At 45.1% G+C, this 19579-nt stretch overlaps 1 long non-coding RNA gene across 1 annotated transcript; it reads left to right on the forward strand.

Moving 5' to 3' along the window:
* The first annotated feature begins 6821 nt into the window (after positions 1-6821).
* On the forward strand, positions 6822-19236 carry LOC309352078. The gene is made up of 3 exons (XR_014161091.1): positions 6822-6901; positions 10336-10380; positions 19049-19236. It is a non-coding gene; the product is annotated as an uncharacterized lncRNA (long non-coding RNA).
* The last annotated feature ends 343 nt before the right edge of the window (positions 19237-19579 follow it).

A 19579-nucleotide genomic window follows, 5' to 3' on the forward strand; every position in this document is an offset into this window, starting at 1 on the left:
GATTTGTGTTTGTTGAGTTTCACGCAGGGAGAAGCAAGTCCTCGGAAGTATTTATGCGCTGTAAAAAGTTGTTGCAGCCAAAGAGATGGGGGGGTTTACACTGCCTTCACAATGCTCTTTATATTTTATGCCAGTTGTCATCTAATGGAAAGAATGTCCTCAGGGACGTTGCTTCTCAAGGTTTTAGCTCACTTAAAAAGATGTGCAGCCGTTAGCAGTTCCTAAGGCCAAAGCCGCATCTAATGGACCAAAGTTGGAATAAAGGCAAACTGGCCTCCTTGTGGTCATTATCACTTCATTGTTGTTCTCAGATGCAAAAGAAAATAGATGTTCTACCTTATTTGCATTGGGTCTTTTACTATACATTCCTCAATCGGGGATTGAGAGTCTTTGGAGGTGCTAGAGAGAGAGTGAGAGTACATTAAACTGAATTAATACTCAGTGATGCAAATCTTTATGAGAATTCTGAGAGCAGGTTCAAGCAGAGATTTTGTAAAGTGCATTTGATGGGGTGTAGGGTTCGGATCGGAAGGTTGGTGGTTCGAATCGCCATGACGGGGTGAGCTCCTGTTGCTCGGTCCCAGCTCCTGCCAACCTAGCAGTTCAAAAGCACATGAAAAAGTGCAAGTAGATAAATAGGTACTGCTCTGGCGGGAAGGTAAACGGCATTTCTGTGCGCTGCTCTGGTTTGCCAGAAGCGGCTTAGTCATGCTGGCCACATGACCCGGAAAAACTGTCTGCGGACAGGAGTGCTCTGATGGTGTTTCCTGCTTGGCAGGGGGTTGGACTCGATGGCCCTTGTGGTCTCTTCCAACTCTATGATTCTATGATTCTATGACAAACGCTGGCTCCCTCGGCCAGTAAAGCGAGATGAGCGCAGCAACCCTAGAGCTGTTCACGGCTGGACTTAACTGTCAGGGGTCCCTTTACGTTTACCTTTAGGGTTCAGAAGCTGCATGGCCTGAACAAATTATTAACCCTCCTCAACTTCCCAACAACTGCAAATTTCACCCAAACGTTCTAAAATGTTGAATACTTCATTACAGTTTGCTGGCATTTCCCCATTTTCTTGCCACCCTTTTAGGGTGCTATTTCCCCATTTTCTTGCCACCCTTTTAGGGTGCTATTTCAAATGGAATGGGAACATATTGCATGGTTCTCTAGAATGCATTAGATCCTGGCCCCAAGAAGCCTTACTTTGGGATGCTTTTATATTTGCTATAATGAAAATTAATAAAAATATTATTAAAAAAGAACTGTTCTACTTCCCTGTCATAGTGAATTTTCTTCCAGCAACTTTCTTTGCTTTTATTTAATCAAAAACATACGATGACCAGTTTTAAGAAAGAAATAGATAATAACTCAATTGCATGAAAACGAAAATGAAATGCACACAAACAAACAAACAAACAACGAAAGTATACAAATTTTGGTTTTTACATACACAATCCCTGGGAATTATTATTATTTTTGTTGATCTTGTCAGGTAGCAACATATCCTGCTTCAATATATGTTTACAAAGACATAAGACATTTCTCCCCTGAAATATAAAAACTTATAATTTTTTTTTTTAAAAAAACAGCACAATGACATAAAGGATCTGGAAACCAAGCCTTATGAGGAACGGTTGAAGGAGCTGAGTATGTTTAGCCAGGAGAAGACTGCTATGCTGCCCTTTTGTTTGTTACAGTGAAAAAAGGTATTGAGGCATGCCTCCTTTTAGCCACAAAATGCTGCACATATATTTTATTAGTGGCCTCGTGGGAAGGCCTTTTATTCAAGAGAGTCACTTTCAACGCGTGCTTGAAAGCGCAAAAGTCACTTAGAGCGGGGAGGTGTGCTTTCAAGTGGCACCCGAATGCTTGTTTTGTCATGTGGGCGCACCACACACACTGCAAGCGCCAGTCTTCAGGCGCCTTTGAGCACAGGTGGGAGGTTATTAGCATTGCCATCCTCTTCAAGGATGGTGACAGCTGGGCTGCTCACTGGGCTGCGTATGGCTCCTTCAGCAGTCCCCTCGGCACCACTTACGGCTGCACAGGAACTGGAGTCTCCGGCATCTAGTGAAGGAGAAAAGGCTCAAGACATAGTCAGAAGCATTTGAAGGGAGAAATGCCTTAGAAACACATTCTGCTGTCCTGGATGAAGCTGCAGAGTTAGGGCTCAAGGAAATTGTGGATTTGGGCATTACAGGCTGGAAGAATACAATCCAGTGCTGTTCACTGGGTGGTTGTGATCAGGTTGATGTGCAGGTGATTCTTCTGGTGGAGAAGAGTGCTGGCAATGGAAGTGCAATAATGGCTGCACCAGAAAGTGGCTGGGGAAGAGACTTGCCATAAAATCATAGAATTGTAGGGTTGGAAGGGACCCCAAAGGACATCTAGGCCAACCCCCTGCAGTGCTGGAGTCACAGTCCGGTTTACAGGTGGTTGAAGTCCTGGCAGACGTCAGGACCGGGGGCAAGATGGCGGGGTGGGAGCAGGAACGGGAGTCTGGAAACCATGAGTTTGGAAGCCAAGGGTCTGAGGGTCAGGAAACCAGGAGTCAAGGGTCTAAGGATCAGGAAGCAAGGAGTCAAGAAGCCAAACACAGCAAGGCAAGAAGCGTGTTGCTGTGGCAAAGAGCCAAAGGGAAATGCTGACCTTATATCCCTTCCTGGCTCTTGCCACCTGGTGCTGTGAGTTACCAACTGGCCTCACCTGTGTGGCCGCGCCTTGCCTCTTCAGAGCAAACTTAGGAAAGCCCCAGTCCTGTGAAACCCTACCGGTCACAGGGCCTGGCTCCTGCACGCACTCCTGACAGCTGGGATCTCAGCTAAAGCATCCATGGCCATCCAAGCTCTGCTTAAAAAGCTCCCAAGGCTTGAGAGAGAGAGAGAGAGACTCTAGAAAATGTGCACAATTCCCTTTTCATGGACAGGCAATGTGCACATTATCCAGGCTTCCTCAACCTCAGCCCTCCAGATGTTTTGAGACTACAATTCCCATCATCCCTGACCACTGGTCCTGCTAGCTAGGGATCATGGGGGTTGTAGGCCAAGAACACCTGGAGGGCCGAGGTTGAGGAAGCCTGACATGATAAATGGTGAATGTTGCACAGTGGCTAGCTGTTATGCACATTAACTGCTCAACTTACATTACCCATAGCAAATCTACGGTGACATTATAAACCAGACTCTTGAGTACGGTATGTTGGCAAGGGCAGATCCAGCCTCTTGGGTTGCAGAAAGTAGACTGTATGGAAGAAAGATTAAAGAAACAGCTTAACCTTTTAAATGCTGGCCCTTTTAATACCCAGTGTTTTATTATTATTATTATTTTTATTCCAGTCCTGCTACAGAGACACCTTGGAATAGAAGAACAGACATGGCAGCTGCAGTAAATGAGGAACAGAGAAAATGTCAGCCAGACTGCCTTTATGAGGAACTGAAAATCCTCATTCTGGAGGGAGGAGGGGAATGATTGGAGTGGGATAAGAAAATGGCATGAGATTTGAATCTTGAGATAAGGCTGTGAGCAGGGAAATTTAAGTATAATGAAATGTCAGTAGTGGCAATGAATTAGTACAACACACATCTTGATTTCGGCCCAGGACAATTGGTTTTGGTGTTGGGTGAAAGGCCAGTGACTGGTCCAAGGTCACCCAGTGGGGAATCTGAACCCAGGTCTCCCAGGTCCCAGTCTGCCACTCTAACCACTGCACCACACTATAGTGTCTCAGCATTATATTTCTGTCGTGGCGACAGCCTTACAATCTTATAATATAAGACACACTTCATATGTTGTCTATGCTTTTATTTTGAAAGCTGCTTTGAGACCCAGTTGTGGTGATATAGATATGTACTATAAATAACTGAATGTATATAACTATATATAAATCCATATATACTTTTTTTTTAAAGCAACCCTACGTATAATACGAGACAATAATAAACTACAATGCAAAATAAAACAATAAAATCCCCATGGAAGCAAGAACACAGCAGCACGTAGCTTTATGGATTGAAACTAGCAATTTAGGTAGGAAGGAATATTTCTTCTGGAAACCGCTTTGACTCTGCAAATATCCACTCCTTTCAGTTATATTTGGCACCATGGTTCCCCTTGGCTGCTGTTGTTTTGGCGCCATTTTTTTCCTGGGCTCCTGATTCTTCCTCTTTCCAGGATGAGTCACATGGATGATCCTGCCCAATGGGAGGATGCCAATAGGATTTGGCTACTCATGCTTATGTTACTGAAGGCAGGAGAGGGTAATTTAGACTTAGGGCTGGGCCTTTAGTGTTCTGAGGACAACAGCTTAATGCCAAGAACTAGTCCCTGCCTACCCACCCAAGTCTAAGGGATTAACCATATTATCCACTGAGGAGGTAGTGCTGAATTAATTGAAATATTGGCAGGCTGGTTGTACAGTTCTCTGTCCAACCTCTGCTCTTCTCACCAAGTTAAAATATAATAATAATAATAATAATAATAATAATAATAATAATAATAATAATATATTTATACCCTGCCCATCTGGCTGAGTTTCCCTAGTCAGTCTGGGCAGCTTCCAATCGAGTGTTAAAAACAATACAGCATTAAATATTAAAAACTTCCCTAAACAGGGCTGCCTTCAGATGTCTTTTAAAGATAAGATAGCTGCTTATTTCCTTCACATCTGAAGGGAGGGCGTTCCACAGGGCGGGCACCACTACTGAGAAGGCCCTCTGTCTGGTTCCCTGTAACCTCACTTCTCGCAATGAGGAAACCGCCAGAAGGCCCTTGGCGTTGGATCTCAGTGTCCGGGCTGAACAATGGGGGTGGAGATGCTCCTTCAGGTATACAGGGACCGAGGCCATTTAGGGCTTTAAAGGTCAGCACCAACACTTTGAATTGTGCTCGGAAATCTCTCAGGACCGGTGTTATGTGGTCTCGGTGGCTGCTCCCAGTCACCAGTCTAGCTGCCACATTCTAGATTAATTGCAGTTTCCGGGTCACCTTCAAAGGTAGCCCCACGTAGAGCGCATTGCAGTAGTCCAAGCGGGAGATAACTAGAGCATGCACCACTTTGGCAAGACAGCAATATCATTTAAATTCTTGACTTAAAAGGAGGATCAGTATTGTATCTAACACGGAACTCTTCCCATCCCCTGCAAATTGCATTTGAAATTTCCTAAATGCAGATTGCAAGATGGGACAATCAAACTTTCATAGCAACTTTTCCCAGCCAAAGCCATTTTTCTATTAAGCTTCGGTGCAGCATGCTAATAAAACTAGCTGTTTTGAGCAGGTGCCAAAATATTTCTCGGGTCAAATAATTCACATCATGCATAGATATCAGGAGGCACTCCCCCCCCCCACTGGATGTAAAAACAATTCTCAAATTGAACAACCTTGAATTTGATCTTGAAGTTTCAGTATTTTTATAGTCCAAATTTCATGGGTTGTTGTTGTTTAGTTGTTTAGTCGTGTCCGACTCTTCATGACCCCATGAGCATGCCAGGCACTCCTGTCTTCCACTGCCTCCCGCAGTTGGGTCAAACTCATCCTTTGAGAACACTGTCCAACCATCTCGTCCTCTGTCGTCCCCTTCTCCTTGTGCCCTCCATCTTTCCCAGCACCAGGGTCTTTTCCAGGGAGTCTTCTCTTCTCATGAGGTGGCCAAAGTATTGGAGTCTCAGCTTCACAATCTGTCCTTCCAGTGAGCACTCAGGGCTGATTTCTTTAAGAATTGATAGGTTTGATAGGTTTCATGGGTTACCTGTGAGTTTTAGTCTTAATGAAACTTGTAACAAGGCTTTGCTAGAGATTTTAGGGCTGCATATTTCCTTCCTTTTCTATTGGGAGTTGCTGGAGAAGTGGACACAATAAACATGACCTCTCCCAAGCTGGCTAGGCCAGACTCTCTCTAAGCAGGACCTTGGACAGCTCATGGTGAGTGCTTCTGGCTGAGCTGTAAAGGATGTTGTTTCAGCAGAGTGTTGGGGACCATGGAGCTGGATGTGCTGACAATGGGAGGAAAAATTCTCCAACCATTTATTGGGGAGACATCTTTTTCTTTCTCCACACACCCCTTCCCCCTCAGGTCTTCTTCAAATGGCAGCAGCAACTATGGCGGCTGCCAGTTTGCATTCTCCACAATCCCCTTCAATTTTGCGTTCTCCAAATTGACCTGGACAAGGTGTGTGTGCAGGGAATTTCAGCTCACCTTAAATTCCAAGGGCTTCACATTTACCTCACTAATCTTTATTCCAGCCATAGAGACAGGCTGTGATGGCCTGGGAATCTGATTCAGAGGCTGAACCTGAGGAATCCCAGCCTGCACAGGAATCCCCAGGGGCTTGAATCTGAAGGGCCCTCACCTGTGCCGGATCCTCAGGAGCAGACACCAGCTGAATCCGCTCTGGCTCCGGAGGTGATCGAGGACCCATTGCCTGCAGGTCCTCCTCTCCCAGCCCTGTCAGGGGAAGGTGAGGTTGCCTCTGGGTCCTGTAACCCTCCAGCATCTCCTGAGCTGCAGAGGCTCAGGGGAGAGAGGCTGAGGGAACTAAGTTCTCTCAGGAGGAGTGCTCGCCTCCAGGCCAGGGGAGGCGAGTCACCTGTGGCCTGGGGCCACCCTATGCCTCGGAGGAGATAAAGGCCAGCCCGCCCAGTCCCAGGTTGCGGGAGCAACGTCGTTGGTAACCTGTTCCTGCCGGCACCCTGACCTGCTCTCCTGAGTTCCTGACCACGCCCGACTCATCGCTTTGGACCTCACTTTGCCCCTGATGGACAGCCTCCTTACCTCCTTACCTTCGACCTAGGACCTGACTTAGACCACGCCGCACGGTAACCCCCCCCCCAGGACCAGCACACAGGCTGGATCTTCATCTTGTGGATGAAGAGCTTGGGTTGAGCACAGTGGCTAGCCTGAGGCCACCTGGTGAGTTAATGGCTGAGGTACCTTTTCAACCGGGCTTTCCTCAGCTTACACTTTTAGCTACCAGACCACACCCTGTCTGCAGAAGAGCTTCTTTCTCCCATCTCACCTCTGTCATGGAGAAACTGAAGAAAAGTGTTTTTTAACTTTGGCTCCCCATTTCACACTGCGTAAAATATTTCACAGATGGCGCTGGGCCTTCAGCCAAGCTGGCTGTAGCTCGATTCCCTTTGGCGTTTGCTGGCAGGGTATTTCCAAGATGGCGTTCGCCTTCCCCCTTACGTTCTGTTCCTTTGCTCTCCACCTCAGATGTTTTTCTGGCTTAAGATGCCCAACATAATTAGCTGTGTTTGTTTCCTTCCGAAACCCGTACTTTCTCCTCCTCCTCCTCCTCTCTCTCCCCCACCCCTTTCATAAGAACGCCTTCATTTTCAGGTCTGTTTTGCCTCAGTCTTTTCTTCTGGCTAGTTCCATAGCCAAAAGAAAAACTGTACATCGCTGGATAATTAATGAGACATTTATTATCTTTGAAAGAGTATAAAGAAATCTTCAGCTGTCAGAAATGGGATATGTGTGTGCAAGTATATGTGTTATATACTGCTGGGAAATGCATGAGGGGGAAAAAATCCAGCAGAGTAGAAAGTCTGGTTTTACTAGCCGGATAAATAATTCCATGTGCTTTAGCTTTCAAGTTAAGTTCAGCCCTATAGATCTACTGCCGGTCAGTGTTGACAATATTGAGTTGGATGGATTGGTGATCTGGATTGGTGGTCTGTACAGCAGTTTCCAAGGGACGCGGGTGGCACTGTGGGTTAAACCACAGAACCTAGGACTTGCCGATCAGAAGGTCAGCAGTTCAATCCCCGCAATGGGGTGAGCTTCCGTTGCTCAGTCCCTGCTTCTGCCAACCTAGCAATTTGAAAGCACGTCAAAGTGCAAGTAGATAAATAGGTACCGCTCCAGTGGGAAGGTAAACGGCATTTCCGTGTGCTGTTCTGGTTCGCCAGAAGTGGCTTACTCATGCTGGCCATATGACCCGGAAGTTGTACGCCTGCTCCCTCAGCCAATAAAGCGAGATGAGCGCTGCAACCCCGGAGTCGGTCATGACTGGACCTAATGGTCAGGGGTCCCTTTACCTTTGCCTTTTTACAGCAGTTTCCTATGCTGCAATGTTAGCAGGCAAGCAGCAGTCACAAACCCGACTTCTGCCTTCAAATATCTGTCATGTGCAAATCTGGGAGCAGCCTTGATTTCTGTTGATCCAGAGAGCTGGGTTAGAACTAATAGGTGGAACTTGTAAGGCAGCAGAGTTCAGCTGCCAATATTTCTAATGGGAAGGGCGGTTTGACTGTGGACTAGCCTGCCTTGGGAGGTGGCGGGATCTTTTATGCTGACAGCATTTAAGCAGAAACTGTGCAGAGAGCTGTCAGGGAAGCTGGAGTTGTAGATTCTGTGTTGTAGGTCCTGAGTGGAGCAGGGGTTGGGCTAGATGGTCTCCAGTGTACCCTGCAATGTGAAAATTCTGCGATTGCATTCCTGTTTTCCTAGTGTTTCATTGGAAAGGTTCTATGGCTGAATTGGCCAATAATGGTGACTCGTTCTTTAATTCAATTTAGGCTTGGTTTTCTGGTAACCAGCGTGGGAAATTTGGTGGTCGCAACTTGGGGGAAACAATCTGTTACTTAGGATATAAAATTAGGCACCATCTGCACCATACATTTAAAGCAGCACCATACCACTTTAAACACTCATAGTTTCCCCAAAAGAATCCTGGGAAGTGTGGTTTGTTAAGGGGTCTGAGTGTCTTTGGAAGACACCTATTTCCTGGGCAGAACTGCAATTTCCTGAGTGGTTTAACAGTCAATCCTTCTTCCAAGGGAACTCTGGGAATTGTAGTTCTGTGAAGGTAATGGGATCTCCCTAACAACTCTCAGCACCCTTAGCAAACTACAGTTTCCATGCTTCTTTTGGGGAAGCCATGACTATTTAAAGCGGTATAATACTGCTTCATAGTGCAGGTGGGGCCTTAATTTGCTATTGAGCTCATGAGGCAATCAATGTCTCCTTAGTTTACCAGGCCCACTTATACACACTGCACTTATTGCACAAAGTATTTAAAACCAGCATGAACAATCAGTGCCGCATCTAAACTCACCTGTGCTTTTCTTAAAGTCTGCATTCAAATCTTTCTAAATAAGACCTTATTTACCTGTTGATTATTTAGTCGAGTTAAGAGTTTTGGAAATCTGGCATGAGTTGATGGGTGCAGCTAATTTTCCTGCTGTGAATGCAATTAAAATAGTTTGCATATTCTGGTGTAGCATAGTAAGAAAGAGAGTAAACTGTAATCCAAAAAGCTGCCTTTTTAAATAGCTTTATTTTGTCAAGTGGTCACCAGGTAAGTTGGTTTCGCCATGCCTCCAATCTGCAGTGCGGAGGTAATAATAAAGGGCTGCCTTCTAGGGATGTTGTAATGATTGCAGAAAACAAACCTTGTGACTAGCAAGGAGAAAGCTTAAAGCAATAGTCCCAGTTCAAATGAGCCACTAAACCAGGCATCCCCAACCTGCGGCCCTCCAGATGTTTTGGCCTACAACTCCCATGATCCCTAACTAACAGGACCAGTGGTTAGGGATGATGGGAATTGTTGGGAAACTGTGTACGTGCAGCTACTCACACAGAGTCAATGTGGTTTGGCAGACAGCCAGAAAGCAATCTGAAGGAGTAAGTCTGCCTGGTGATAACAGAGACATGGAGGCAGCTCCCTGATTGGTCAAGCTCTCTTAAGGGAGTGATAATTAATGGCCTACTAACTGGAATGTGTTAGTTCGTGAGTTCAGTGTTCAGGAGTTTGTTGTTCAGAGTTCTGTGTCAGTGTAGGAGTTGTGAGTTGTGTCAGAGAGAGCTAGCAAAAGATCTGTGTCCTGTTCCTGTAAATAATCCACTGTATATAATAAACACCTAACACAAGTTCCTTGTTCCTGCTTTGTCTAGCCTGTCTGCAGCCAAGTTGCCAATTGCTTCCGTGGATTCTGCTAGGTCTGGGTAAGGTCCTGCAACTAGTCGGAAAGTTGCGAAACACCAACAGGTTTTGCCAATAGGAATTGTAGTCCAAAACATCTTGAGGGCCGAAGGTTGGGGATGCCTGCACTAAACCAAGGTTTGAATTAGCTTAGTGCAGTGTGAAAAAGGCCCCTTCCACAACACCTTGAAGGATAAAGCAATTATGAATTGCATAAGTTGAAAATCCAAATGAAACTGAGTTGCACTTCCCTGGTTTCCTTGCTTCCAATCTTCCACCATTGTCTGTGCTCACTTTTTGAAGTTTGAATCTGCAGTCATGAGTCCTAGAAACTTGTAACCACCTCAACTCTTCCGATTGCAACAGTGCCTGGATCCAACTTTTAGAATGACTTGTTTAATTGTTTTGTTTTCAGCACAGACAAGAGGAAACCTAGGCAGTAAAGCAAGCTGGCTTGAAGGTAAGGACAAATTATTTTAATTGAATTTACTTCTGAGTAATTGCTCTTTGGGAGGGGGAGAAAAAGGCAGGTATGCTAATATGCATTAGTGTACACATTAGTGTATGTATAGTCATCTGTCTTGTTTTGTTTTAATAAAAGGGGATGTTGTTGTTTTTTTAAAAAATACAAGGTATAATTTTGGTAATGTTCAGTAAACACCTGTGTTTGTCAGCAGAGAGAATTCCTAATCAGAACAGGCAAGGATATTTTTGGTTGTTGTGATCATGTTCCTGGATTTTAATTGCACTTTGTCTGAATGGCTGGCTATTTTAATGTGACCCTTTATGACTTTTGTGTCATATGCATTAAGTAAAAAAATAAATAAATGAGAAGGGGTTTCCTATCAGTGATAAGCTCAGTGGTATATGGAGGGAGATGTTTCACCTGAAATCGTAGTAACGTGTATATGCCGCACCTTGATAAATATAGTTTAGGCTGGTACAGTGGAACCTTGGTTCCTAAGCTTAATCAGTTCTGGGAGTCTGTTTGATTCCTGAAATAGTTTGGGAACCAAGGCAAGGCTTCTGATTGGCTGCAGCAGCTTCCTGCAGCCAATCAGAAGCCACGGAAGCTGCGCGGGGCGTTTGGCTTCCGAAGAACGTTTGAAAACCGGAACAATTCCTTCTGGTTTTCATTTGTTCGGGAGCCGGAACGTTCGGCTCCCAAGGCTTATGGGAGTCGAGGTTCCACTGTACAATGTTTCATGGGGCAGGAACAGATAAACTGGTTCAGTGAGAAAAGTTCTATCAAAGAGTAAAGTGAGTTTATTGCCTATAGGTGGCATCCAAGCTGGAGAATAAGTATATATACTAATAATGAGCTCAGGTTTCCCAAGTATAGATCCTTAAGTTACCAAAAACTGCACCACCGGCACATAAGAGGCTGTTTCAGGTTTGCAGAAGTACAAAAGATCCCTGGAATCACGGTCCAATATGGACTGAGCATGGTCTGTGGCCTTAGAATTCTCATTGGCTGTTGGAGAGCAAGAGGGGAGGGGACAGAAAACCAGGAGGGAGGGAAAATGGAATAGAATGCCCAGAAAGAGGGCATGGCTGGGTGACTGGCTGGGATTCTGGACGGGAACATTCCCAACATGCTGTTTTTTGTTGCAGATCCCATCTACCGTATTTTTCGCTCCATAAGACACACTTTTTCCCTCTTAAAATCTAAGGGGAAATGTCTGTGTGCCTTATGGAGCGAATGTGTGGTCCCTGGGGCTGGGGGGGGGGGGAACCTGGGCTTCCCCTGCCAGCCCCACAAGCTCCTGAGCAGCTCTGGGGTAGCCTGCAAAGCCTCTGCAGGGCAGTGGGGAGCCTTCATCCCTGGCTTTTGCAGGAGGTGGGGGAAGGGACAGAGCAAGGCTCTCTCTCTTCCCCCACCTCCCGCAAAAGCCCCCAAGAGCCGCATATTTTTTTTCTTGAAACCCGCCCCCCCAAATAGGTGTGCCTTATGGTCAGGTGCGCCTTATGGTGCGAAAAATACGGTAATCTCCTAAAATGACAGTGTTGTGAAGCCAGACATCTTCATACAGCCAGGCTGGATTTGACGATTACACCCACAAACACTGCTTGTATGTTTGTGGGTGGGTGGGTGTGTAATGATCATTGTGCAAAGTCATTGTGATGCCCGTCCTTCCCTTCTCTCAGCTTGTGTGTTTGTGTGTGCAGCCTCTTGATATTCCCCTGCTCAAGCAAATGGAACCACGATGCTTAGTGCGTTGAGCAGGGGAATTTTAAGAGAATCTGCCGCCTGAGGTGGCTACATCATGTTGCCTAATGGTAGGGCCGGTCCTGATCCAGCAGGACAGAAACACAAAGTTGCGAGCTGAGCAATAAAAGCAATGAACGTGGTGTGAACAACTTCCAACACAACTTTTCTTCAACACAATTTTTGTTTGTTGTTTTGCACTGACTTCAAATACCCCGACTCCCCTTATATCTTCAGCCCCTCCTGCTGCCACAAAAAGGTCTGGCTGCATGCCCATGGCTGTTCTTCAAAAGTCTTGGATTCTCTGGACTGTTTTCTAGCCCAAGGATTGCCAGTTTGGTGTCCTCCAGATGTGGCTGGACTCCCAACTCCCATCAGCCCCAAACAACATGGCCAACGGTGAGGAATGATGGGAGTTGTAATCTAACAGCAGGTGGAGGACACCACATTTACTACCCCAGCTAAATTCTCTGGTTAGCAAGGTTGCCATATTTTGAAGAGCAAAAAAAGAGGACACATTTGCCGACTTCTACTTTTAACTATGGATCACTATGACGACTCTACTCGTGAAAAAGAGGACGTATCCTGGAAAAGGAGGCCATATGGCAACTGTGGATGGCTCCCGTGCTCCACTAATCCATTTGCCGAACTGGGAAAGCTCTGTTTTTAGTTTTAGTCAAAAAGATGAGAGCCGTACGGCAAAACTTTTTGGTTCTTAATTCACAGGCGTCAATAGAGCCAGAGAGAGACTGGAATGAAGGCTCCATTTAAGGAGTACCGACTTTAATTTCCACGTCAAACAACTCTTTTAATGATGTTCAGAGAGCTTTTGAAGCTATTTTCTTTTCCTTACAGGTCAACCGTTCAGTTTGCCCGGTGGTCAGCTTTCTGAACTGTTAACGATTCGCATTTCAATGCGAACATAAAGATCATTATGTTAAAATTGGCACACATCAGGGTTCTCCTGGTATTCTACCACCAGTTGAGATTTTAGGGGCTGGAGACATTCAGGGGGTTGAGAAGAAACCCAAAGAAATCATTATATTCTGCTGAAGGTAACTGATTTTCCTCCGCCACAGGAACTGTAAATGAAACGTATATATTTTGCATAATGAAACAGATGACAAACTGGGCCAACCTATCTATTAATGAGACTCCTGTAATGCTAGAATGCATGGACGTGGGGAGTGCGTGAAGAGCAGAGGAAATTATTGCTCTGATCATAATTTTTTTTTTATATAAAAAAACCTCCAATTTTAATCAAACCCTCCTCTGGGATCCTTGAATTCTCTGGTGCCTTCTAATGCCTAGTGTAATTTGAATTAAGAAAAAAGAAAGAGGGGGAAAAAGAGAGAGAGGACGGGGGGAATGGAAAGACATTCTAGGTTAAGATATAAAGGCTTGTTTTAAATCAACTCATTCAGACACGAAACATATTATTAAGTAGGGGGGAAACTTACCGGTAAGGTGTTGAAACAGGGTTTGACTCATGTATATTAACTTCCCACCCCCTGGGAGATGGCGCAGAGTGGAGTGTCCTGCCAGCTGGACTGATTGCACAGAACTGTTCTCAGGCTGCAATCCTATTCCCGTTTACCTGGGAGTAAGTCCCACTGAACTTGAAAGGGTTTTCTGCTGAGTAGACATGCATAGGACTGACCTGTAAAACTCCCCATTTAGGTGTGAAGGGAGTTTGGCTGCATTCAGGTCAGTGGTCTGTTCTGCCTTACTACAGAAATGAAAATATGTCACCCACCACAGTGTTGAAAATGATAGGAGGGGCAGTCAATTAAATTGGTACTAAACCTTTTAAGTGGCACAACAGCATGCGACAGCGACCGCACCTTGGGAACGGCTTCGACTGGCCGGCTAAACCAGGGGAGGGTAGACGATGGGTCTCAAATCCTTGGTGAGTTAGGGACTCTGGCAGATTGAGCAGATGGGACTAGAAGTGGGTCCAATAGTCAATAAGGCAGTTTCTGCGCATTCTGTGGGCAGACAGGGCTCATCTTCCTGGGACAGGAGCCCATCTAGGAAAAGGAAAACTGTAATACTAAACCTCCTCTGCCTCGTGGGAGATATTTAGGAGGAGACAAGGCTCAGGAGAAAACCCTACATAAATCCAGCGTGCGGTCCCTTAAGTAAGTTGGTTGGCACCTTGTCCGCCTCCTTCCAGCAACTCCTGCAGCCAAAAGGTAAAGGTAAATGTACCCCTGACCATTAGGTCCAGTCGCGGATGACTTTGGGGTTGTGGCGCTCATTTCACTCTATAGGCCGAAGGAGCCGGCATTTGTCCATAGACAGCTTCCGGGTCATGTGGCCAGCATGACTAAGCCGCTTCTGGCAAAACCAGAGCAGCGCATGGAAACGCCGTATACCTTCCCACTGGAGAGGTACCTATTTATCTACTTGCACTCTGACGTGATTTTGAACTGCTAGGTTGGCAGGAGCAGGGACAGAACAACAGGAGCTCACCCCGTCATGGGGATTTGAACTGCCGACCTTCTGATTGGCAAGCCCTAGGCTCTGTGGTTTAGATCACAGTGCCACCTGTGTCCCTACTCCTGCAGCCAAGTTGGTGCCAAATAGATTGCAGTACTTCCTTTGGATCACATCAGCGAGACTGAGATGGGGAGGTGTCGTTGTCTGGGCAGTCCAGAACCTCCATGCGCACTGCCCTGGCTTGCTTTTCTTTCCAGTTTTTGTGTTTGTGTGTCAGGTTTAAGATGCTAGTTTTGACCTTTAAATCCCTATGTGGCCTAGGACCCACGTACCTACGGGACCGGCTCTCCTGGTATGCCCTGCGGAGGACCTTAAGGTCCACAAATGACAACATTTTGGAGGTCCCAGATCGCAAGGTGGTTAGATTGGTCTCAACTAGGGCCAGGGCCTTTTCAGTACTGGCCCCGACTTGGTGGAACGCTCTGTCACAAGAGACTAGGGCCCTGTGGGACTTGACATCTTTCCACAGGGCCCGCAAGACAGAGCTGTTCTGCCAGGCCTTTGGTATGGACTCAGTCTGACCCTTATGTTTCCCTCCCCTTATGGTTTTGATCTATGGGCTACTTTTAAAATGAGGCTGCATTTTAAATTGCATTTTAACCTGTATTTTAAATTGTCCCCTCCCCCCTTTATTATGTTTTTACTGTAATTTTACTGGTGTTAGCCGCCCTGAGCCCAGCTCTGGCCGGGGAGGACAGGGTATAAATAAAGTTGTTTTTATTATTATTATTATTATTATTATTATTATTATTATTATTATTACTACAAGCAAACACACACACAAACCTGTTGATACACATACATACACACACATACATGAATCTCTAGTCCTCATCTGCCTGTCCCTCACAACTCCACATTTAATACTCCTTCTGGGCAATGCACCAACAGCAAATCCAGTTTTAACCGAGGTCATTTTGAGAATCCCTGCCAGTAAAGACCCATCCGCTCTTCACGAAAGGAAAACGAAATAAAAAATCCTGTGCAAAGCAAAGACCATTGTGTTGTGCTTCCCGCCTCCCCTGTAGTGAATCTTATGTATGTAAACATTCAAACAGCCTAATTAGAGCCTTATTATTTTGAGAATGATTATGCAAGCAGGATCCCAAATCGGTCGGAGCCTCCAGCCTAGCTGCATTTTGAACGAAGCGCTTTCCCTCCCCTTCCTGGTGTGATAGTTGAATATATGACTTGCTTACTGTGCTCTGAACTTGAAGACCTCTTAGCCTCAACTCAGAAAGGGTTTGCAGAGCTGGAAAAGGGCAACCAAAATTATCAAGGGGCGGAGCGACTCCCCTGTGAGAGAAGCTTGCAACATTCGGGGCTGTTAAGTTTAGAGAAAAGGTGACTAAAGGTGGGGAGACATGACAGGGGTAATCACTTCTCAGTACAAGGGTGTATCCAACATTTGTCAGAGTAGACCCACTGAAAAATAATGGACATGGCCTTTTCATGCATCTTCTCTGAGTAAAACCTAACTGGACACAACCCAAAGGACATAGTTGAACTGCAGATTCGCTCCCACACGCTGTAGTGGTGAGCACCATCTTGGGTGACTTTAAAAGATTGCAAATCCAGGTTAAGGCTGTCAGCTCATCATGATGGTTATCATGGTTATGATCTCAGAAGCACAATGCCTTGGAAGGGAAGTGGTGTTGCACTCGGGTCTTATAATTAGCTGGGTCCAGAAGGTGAGACATTTCTGTTGTGTGCCACCCCACATGGGAAGACTGTTGTAAACAAAAATTTGGCCTTTCCCCCTTATGGGGTATCCAAGAGCCCATATAGAGTCCTTATGTAGGTTCCCTATTGGTAGGAGAAAATAGCAGAGGCCAACCAGAGAATATTGAGAAGCAAAGCAGCTAGTAAGCCTGATCTTTATTGATCTGTTGCAACAGGGTACTCCCCTCACACACACAGGAAAGGAGGAGGAACCCAGAACAAAGGTGTGTCCACCCTTATATAGACATTTTAAATTCCCTCCCTGGAGTCCAAGACCACCCCCAGAAACATCATACCTACATCACAGAACGGGCTGTCTACAGCAGAAATCTGAGTGCGTTGTTTACCTCCTGACTGCCAGGTTACCTGCTTAATGGTCACTTGATTGGATTGCCTGGGGAGCCTGGCCAGTCTTTTGTAATGATAAATACTTTGTTCCTGAGCCAGGTCACAGGCTCACACCTTATTCATATCTTAAATGTGCCCTTAAGACAGGATTTGTGAGGAAAGAGACAATTGGGAGGCTTTTCCATTTTCCTTTGACCTTGCAGAGAAAACATTTGCTCAGTTTGGGAATCAAAAATGGTTTGAGGTCGGTCTTCCTGTGCTGATCTATGTACGTGCTTGGTTGGTACATTTATGAACATTTATTATATATCTAAGACTTTAAAATTCTTATCACAACACCTTCCTGTTAAATTGAGGCAGGCATCTTCCCTGATCTTCACTTCATCTTTCAGTACCCCCCTAAGACTTACTTTTGCACCCAGACCTTTGCTGGTGCTCCCTTCCAATATGTGATCTATTCATTTCCTTCTTGTTCTCTGCTTATTTTATTAGATTCTGTTTTTTTATTAATGCATTACATGTTTAATTTTGCACACCACCCCAAGCCTGTTGTGAGTTAAGGTTGGGTAGATAGATAGTTGGTGGAATTCCTCGTGTGTAAACAGCCTCACCTTGTGCTCTCACAAAGGCAGAAGTCCTTCTCTTTGTCCAAAATATACTTACCGGCTCTTTCACCCCATGCATGCTAGACGGCACGTGTATGCGAGGACTAGAGGCAACATTGTTGTTGTTGTTATTGTTGAGTTGCGCACAAATGAATGAATAAACCAGCAAGATGAAGCAGGAGGGGCATGACACAAGGTCTCCAAAGCCCTTGGACCTCAGAGCTAGCAATGCCTTTGAAGACTTTCTTCCATGTCTCTTTCATGATTCATTGCTCATGTGCTTGGTAGTTTTATTCCATGACCGGTGGTGGGTCCCTTGGGGATTGTGGAGATCTGAAAGTTATTGTTGTAAATATGGATATTGTCAGTATGGAGGAGTGGGGTGGTGGAGAGGAAGAGTTCTAAATAAAATACAGTGCCACGGCCCTTCAAGTTGTTGTTGTTGTTTCTGTTGTTTGGAGAGACGCAAAACAAGAGCTGCTCATCCTTTTGTGTTGTGTTGTTTTACATTTTCTTTATTGTTTAGCCCTGTGAAATGAGATATCCCAGGGACATGAAACCATGTCATCAAAGAGCTCAGAAATCCATGTGTTGATAGAAACAAGTCCGCATATCAAAGGCATTTCATCCTGAGAGATAAGAGGCTTTGTCCTCCTCCTACCCAACTTGGCTTCAAAAGACCCTCTGCCTCCTTCAATCAGAGGAAAGTCCAAAGTTGAATTAAAATGTTTCTCACACAATGGCTAGCGTAGTTGAGCCATGCCAATTTCATGGACTGTCTTGCAAGAAAGTGCTGTAGGACATCTTGCATCCAAACACTTTTGATTTTTGCAGTCTAATGAGCCAGGTTGATTAAATGCTGTTATTTGGTGTTGTAGAGCCAGGACTCATCATCCTCCAGGAATAGAGGTAGGAGCCTCAATCACTTGGCCACCATATCCTCTATAAGAGAAAGGAGCAATTTTGTTAAGTGGGGCTCTTGCAATAAAAACCTTTTAAATCTACTTTGTAAAATTAAATATTATTTAATCCACATATGGATATACATGCAACTTGCCTTCTTAGTAGAGTTGACACTGGGCACTGAATGTCCAAAGAACTGGGGTAGAATTGGAGCAGAATGCAAAAACTGAGCAATGTGATGATGCCAGGTTACAGAATAAGTTGCATGGGCTGTTTCACAGCAAGGAATGTGACAGAGAGCTGCCATTTTGTGCAACAGGCCTTTCTTTCTTATAATGTGTAGTTTTACCTTGGGTGCTGGTGAAATTTATTGAGATTGCTGGTTACATGGAGCATGGAGCTCCAAAGTATGGTTGATTGGTTGTTGTTTTTTGGGGTAGGAGTAGAGCACATGATTTCTATGCAGAAGGTCTAGAGTTCAATCTCCACCACCCCAAATCAAAAGATTTAGGTTGTGATATGGGCCCCTAGTTGATACCCAAGAGAAACACTACCAGCCAGACAATATCAACCTAGTTTTTGGGAAGTTAGGCATTTGCTGAATTGTTGCTCTCTGTGATATGTACCCTGCCCCAAGATCAATTGAGATCAATGGTTGTTCTGACATCTGTAGTCCAAAACATCTGTAGTGAAGCCTGCCCTATAGATTGAAAGTAAAGAGCTGCCATGATGTTGTCCGTGTAGAGCATTGTATGCTAAATTGTTCCTACGCAGGGGCAGTGATATCTGCCCCTCCTGCCATTCTGATCTCCATCATTTTTTTGACCCCAATTATCCAGCGTAAACAAATGAAGAGGAAGTATGTGGATTCGGTATGATTCATTCAAAACAGAAGGCGAGGAGCGCACTCGTATCAATGCATTCCAGGACTTGCTAGCGTAGCACAACTAAATTCAGCAGCGCTGTGATATTGATTTGATTAAAAATGGTTTAAGACTTGTAAATGTCACTGGAACTTAGCAAAATGAACGTTATTAAATCCTTCTGGTGATGGGGAAAACTAACAAAGGGATTTGCAGCGGTTTCTGTAATTAATTGCTCTGTCATGATTTATATTAACTTACAGTATGACTCCATTAGCGCGGACCTGTCATCTCTACTCAAGGAACCACCAAGTAATCACTACCACATTAAAGAATAAATTAGTTTTTGGCTGGGAGCCTAGTTGTGGAATGTTTCATTTGTGTCTGCCTTAGACATATGTACCTAATAAAAGTTGGGAAGAATGAGTTAAGGCACATATACATCAACGTCCTTCGACCATATTTTAGAGACAATATGATCGGCATTGTTCATTAGAGCTAATGAAT

This window comes from Podarcis erhardii (assembly GCF_964252035.2).
Source record: "Podarcis erhardii genome assembly, chromosome: 10".
Classification (NCBI taxonomy): domain Eukaryota; kingdom Metazoa; phylum Chordata; class Lepidosauria; order Squamata; family Lacertidae; genus Podarcis; species Podarcis erhardii.